This window comes from Coenobita brevimanus, chromosome 5 (genome assembly GCF_032717465.1).
Source record: "Coenobita brevimanus isolate Jiangsu-jjx chromosome 5, ASM3271746v2, whole genome shotgun sequence".
NCBI lineage: Eukaryota > Metazoa > Arthropoda > Malacostraca > Decapoda > Coenobitidae > Coenobita > Coenobita brevimanus.
Genome location: NC_136958.1, coordinates 31,881,475 through 31,887,370, shown reverse-complemented (window position 1 = coordinate 31,887,370; position 5,896 = coordinate 31,881,475). Strand labels below are relative to the sequence as shown.

Sequence of the window (5,896 nt, the reverse complement as noted above, 5' to 3'; positions counted from 1 at the left end):
TGTACAGTGAGTTCCTGAATCTCCACCTAGCAGTGAACTAGTGAAGCGGGCTTAGCAAATAGCAACGTTTTGATGTTCATCACAGGCGCCCAGACTACTCATTTGGCTCCCCTCCACTGACCAGTATTTCTGTTCGTTTTTTTCTAGGCCTAAGTCTGATTAGCTTTTGAATGAGTGAGTGAGTGTATTCTCTTGAATTCATTTTGAGATTCATATAACGTAAATTTATTTAATCGTAATCAATAAATTTACAGTTCTTTTCTTTGAGCTTAATGCATACCACGTTGAGTACACCGCTTCCCGTTCGATCAGCGAAGTTGAGCAACGTTGGGTCTGGTTAGTACTTGGATGGGTGACCGCCTGGGAACACCAGATGCTGTAGGGATCCCTACATCAAGTGGGGTTGGTGGAGGATTAGTGCCCCTCCCTGTAAAACAACTAACTCTAAGCCCTTGGCCACCCTGTTTGGGATACATGGCGTCTGGCAATGAATGGATGAATGAAAATTAATTTTATTTCTCCACATTAAGCTTATTTTAGTTGCCGCTCCTAGTTTCAAAAACTCTTTACAATATTCATAACTGGTACTTAGGCCGGTTCTTTTGTATCAAATTTAAATCCGTTGTGCCAGCCAGGAGTTAAGCACCAACAAGAACCTGTTTATTATTATTAGCATTAGTTATTGATTGTCAAGGATGGAGTCACTTTCTCGATGGCTAACAGTACTACAAACAGCACTCGTGAGTAATTCGTCTCTGCTGTGTACTGTTGAGAAAGTTTATAAATTCTCGTCTTTAGAGAATCGGCGTAGTAAGTCGGCATTAAGTAAACCTTACTGCTTGATTATCACGAGTCAATTCCTTGCCTTTATTTTCAAGTAACATCCAGCATTTTTAATACATAATTTCACATCCCCCCATGACATCTGGCGACCTCATTCCAGGATATTAACTCCAAGCTCTAAAGTATTAACGAGATAATACTCACTCAGTCACACCTAGGTATTTATCATTAAAGTCTATAGGCACTATCTTACTGGTGGTTATTGATTCATTTCTATTAATTTTAGGTAATAGTTTTCCCAGTCAGTTGCATTTTTTCTAATTTTCTTTCTTTACCAGTTTAACTAGATAAAACTGGTCACCACCAACCTGTGCCTATATTCTTTACTTTTGATTATTGGCATTTCTCTGCAAAATAGCAGTCAGTACTCAGTCTTTAGTCTACTCATCCTTAGTTGAGTTAGCATTATGGCTACTAATATATATGTACAGGAAGCCAAAGATATGGGGCTTACTGACTCCGAACAAATAAAGAAATACGTGCTCTGCCGGTTTAGTTACGAGCAGCAACGTGAGAATGATGCCCGTGAAGAGCGTCGAATTCAACGTGAACATGAGCGAGAACAACGTGAATTCGAGCGAGAGCAACGTGAATACAAGCGAGAACAACGAGAGAGAGAACGAGAACACGAACGTGCTGAGCGCGAGGCATGTGAGAAACATGAACTTGAGATGCTGAAGCTCAAGCAAGACTCCTTGGCTTCAGACACATCTGGTGCAGCTAACCCAAGCTCCACGAGTGCTCTCCCTGCACATGTTCTGGCGACCCCACGCATCAAGCTTCCTTCATACAAGGAAGGCGAGCGAATTGAGCCATTCATAGCTCGTTTTGAAGACATGGCTCAGCTGTACCAGCTGGATGAGGCAGCTAAGCGGCTCCAGTTTCTTACCTTGTTTGAGGGCCCTGCCCTCGATATTCTCCACAGAATTCGTGGAGACAATCTCACCTATGAGATGATGAAGGCTGCACTCATCGACGCGAACGGTCTCACAGTTGACGATGCCAGGAGTCAGTTTATGAGGGCACATCTACAAGAAAAGGAGACTGCTGTTCAGTTTCATGATCAGCTTACTCCTTCTTAGGTGAGTGGATGGAGAAGGATGAAACTCCTCCCACGTGAGAGGGGATAATTGACCTTATGCTGTGCACGCAGCTAGAAAAGTCATGGCTTGCTGAACTTATGGCTCAGCTTAAGATCTGCCAGGTAAGGGATGCCAGCCAAATGGTGAAGGCTGATGCATTCTTCACTGCGTACGGGTATCAAACTCGTAAGCAACATGCCTGGAACAGGAAAGCTGACAAATCTGGGAAACCGTCTCAGACTGAACCCCAGCATCAAGGCCGTTCTCAGAATAATGGCCAAGGTCCAAACAAACCGCAGAAGAGGGACCAGGGGCAAAACACCCAGAAACCTGAGTGGAAGTGGTACGACAAGCAGAACCCTAACCAGCAGCAGTACCGGTATTTCAAGCAGCAGCAGAGCAAGGACAAACTATGTAACCCTCAGCCAGGAAAACACATTACACAGTATTTTACTCCATAGTAATTTATACACCACAACCTGAATGCAGGGTAATATAAATTTGGTAATATATTCGTATGACAGTGAGGACTGTAATCATACAATTTATCATTTTGACGGTTGTATCCAGTCAGTGCGTAACAATAAACAGTCGGAAGCTATATGTTTGTAGTGGTCAGTGGTGTGCTTCTTCCCTTACTAGACGTGATCACTGTTACTTTACAAGCTCTAATATAGGTCATTACCATTAGTTACTACTAATACCCCATGTGTGATAATAGCAAAGTGTTGCTGATAAGTAAATCACAGGATCGGTATTATCTTGTATTGATGTCTTAATACATGGTATCAGATGACGCTGGGCAACAGGAACTGAGTGACGGCTTGTCTGGTGGTTAAACTGCCTAAGCTGGTCAAGCCAAGGCCATGACATGGTTGCTGGCATTACCAAAGGTCAGTCAATATGTAGATGCCATTCATTGCTGCTGACAGTATCATAAGTATCAAGGTCAGTTTCATACACAGGACAGCCAACAGTAGAGTGAGCCGAGTGGTGTGCTGATCCCGCGCACACCATACAACCAGGGTCGGATTACCAGGTATAGGCAAAATGGGCAACTGCCTACCAGGCCATGGCCTGTCACAGGCCATCCAGACTTCCAGAGCAGAATAAATATGCACTTTGGGAGTCCAAATAAGGGCCATCATCCAACAGGCCATCAAAAAAGACCATTATAGGTCATGCCAACATTTCACTGGAAATAACGGAATAAAGAGATCTGTATGTTGCAGGCCAACAGTCTGCATTGCCTACCAGGCCACAGCACGCTTAATATGGCGCTGCATACACCCAACCCCCTCCACCCCTTGCCTCAGCCACTTATCGCCACTCACTCCAGCAAGAGACCCGCCACCACCTGATAACAATATCAGGAATATAACCGTGCCTTATATAGTTATAACGGCAATAGGGTGTAATTTGCGATTTACACAATTATAACACGATGTATTTCGAAAAAGGTAATCAAAAACTAAATTGACCGAATGGATGATCTGCATAGTAACCAAACAAACTTGTCTTGATTGCAGCTTACGCTAACCAACATTATCATGCCATACAACAGATAATTCAGTTTATTCGTTTTAAGTGAGAACGTTTTCAAAAAAGGTTTGATGAGTTGCAGTTCACACTGGTCAGTATTACTCATAGCAGCGTAACAGACTTAGCGGTCAGGTTAACCTTATGATTATTTTCTCTTCAAACTTGTGTCTCATGTCTGTTACAACTTTTCTCTATCTCTGTGCGGCCATGGTTTTTTCCATTAACTATCGTCAACCGAAATGTCAGCTGCCTCAGAGAGGGGAGGATGTTAAAATGGACAAACGATTTTGGTTACGTAAATATTTAATAAGGAAGACTAACTGACTACCGGTATATTTAAGAACACATTTTAAAACGATATGAACCAACGGGGTCAGACATTGGATTTATATGATAATGGAATGTTGTGGGTAACTGGGGGGGTGATAAAGTAACCCTGTCAAAACCGAATAGGACCACCCACCACCTTTGCTATCCCCCTGTTCCAGTTACCCTACAATAGCATGTGGTATAGTGACAATAGTGAATGTTTTACTATAGATCTAGTGTTCTAGCCTGAAATACACTGCAGAGTTAAAGGCTACATTCAAACTAATGTATTATAATCCCCTATTGCACTGCATGTCTGACTGAATAACATTTAGAAAATAAGGTCTTACCGTGTACTGATCATAAAATGATTATTTGCCATAACGTTACACTATAAACATCACTTATATGGCGCAGTGGACAATATTGTAATGCACACTTCATGGTGATAATAAAGACGTGTTTATGAGCATTGGTGGAAAACACACACACACACACACAAGGAGTCAAGGAGAACAGACTTGAGCCGAAAGTGCTCCATACCGAGCCAGCATGGCCAGTGGCATTACCTAAATTAGTATCTTTATATGAGTCAAGCTCTGTACCAGGTTAGACTAAATGATTTTTTATTATTTAAAAAAAAAATAATAAGAAGAAGTTTAAACAAGACTTGTTCAAACTTAAAAGAGAACCGAGTGTTGAAAGAATGCACTCAGTCAGCTGAGGTTTGTTTAGACTACAACTGCCCCGGGGAATGTAAGTACACCGTGCTTTTAGTATTGCAAAATGGACATATACTTTAGTAAAGCAAATTTGGAAAAGAAAAGGGATGAAGGTAGAAAGCAAGATGATGATTTCTACCAAGAACTGGTTGAAGTGAAGACTCACAGTAGACTGGTTGAACGTGTACACACTCTGGAGATGGTTTTCAAAAATGAATTTGATGAAATAAAGAAGCAGATGCAGTTGCAAAATGAAGAAATAGAAAAACTAAGAAGGGAGGCCAACAAGAAAGACACAACCATTAGTGAACTAACAGTGGAATTGAGTACACTTAGGAAGAAAATGAGTGAAATGGCAAGTACAGTAGTCAATCACGAGTGTTATGGAAGAGTTCAAAAATGATACAGAGACAATTAGGCAAGTAAGCAGTCTGATAGACCAGAGCAGTGATATTGAGGAGAAGATAACACAGGTGAATGAAGCTGTCCAAAGCTACAAAAATGATGTGGAAACCACGTATGCTGAAATGGTGAAAGTAAAGAAAGACTTAGAAACAAGGGTAGAGGAAAAAAAGCTTTAAAAAGGAAGTGAAAAGAATAATCCAAAACAACCCAAAGTTAGTCAGAGATTCAGTAGATATCAACAAATCTATATTAATCACTGATATAGAAGAGGAAGAAGTAAAAAACAAGATCACAAGAGACAAAAAGGAGATGGCAAATGTAATGAGCTTACTGAAAGAAGTATCAGAGGAAATCTGTAGTAAAGATATAGAGGAACACAAAAGGTTAGGGAAATACGAGAAAAGCAAGACAAGACCTCTAAAGGTGACTTTCCAGAGTGTAAACACTGTGGAGGAGATACTAAAAAATGCAAAGAATCTTATGGAAAAAGAGGAGTTCAAAAATGTATGGATAAAAAGATGCCTAACACAAGAGGAACTGGAATTACTGAAAGAGAAGAGGGAGGAAGCAAAAAAAAAAAAAAAATGAGGGAAGATCAGAAGAGGAGAACACATTTTTTTTTTTTACAAAGTAATAGGATTGCAGGTACGAAAGTGGTACACAAACAGGAGGGAATAAAAAGGAGGAAGGTAGTAGAACCATGTCATGACAAGTATATAAACAAGATGATAAAGTTGATGTACTCAAATGTGGATGGAATAGTATCTAAATAACTAGAGATGAATGATTATGTCAGAGAAAATGAACCACATATAATATGCCTAACTGAAACAAAATTAACACCAAGGATATCCAATGACATACTAAACTTAGAGGAATACAATATATGGAGAAGAGACAGAAATTTAAAAGAAAGGAGGAGGAATTATAATATTAACTAAGAAAAATCTAAAAGTCAATGAAATAAAACTAGATATGCCATCACAAGTAGAA

The 5,896-nt window shown here is 40.3% G+C and overlaps 1 pseudogene; it reads left to right on the top strand.

The window, feature by feature from the left end:
• Positions 1 to 268: 268 nt before the first annotated feature.
• LOC145399135 (5S ribosomal RNA) lies at positions 269 to 385 on the top strand (annotated as a pseudogene).
• The last annotated feature ends 5,511 nt before the right edge of the window (positions 386 to 5,896 follow it).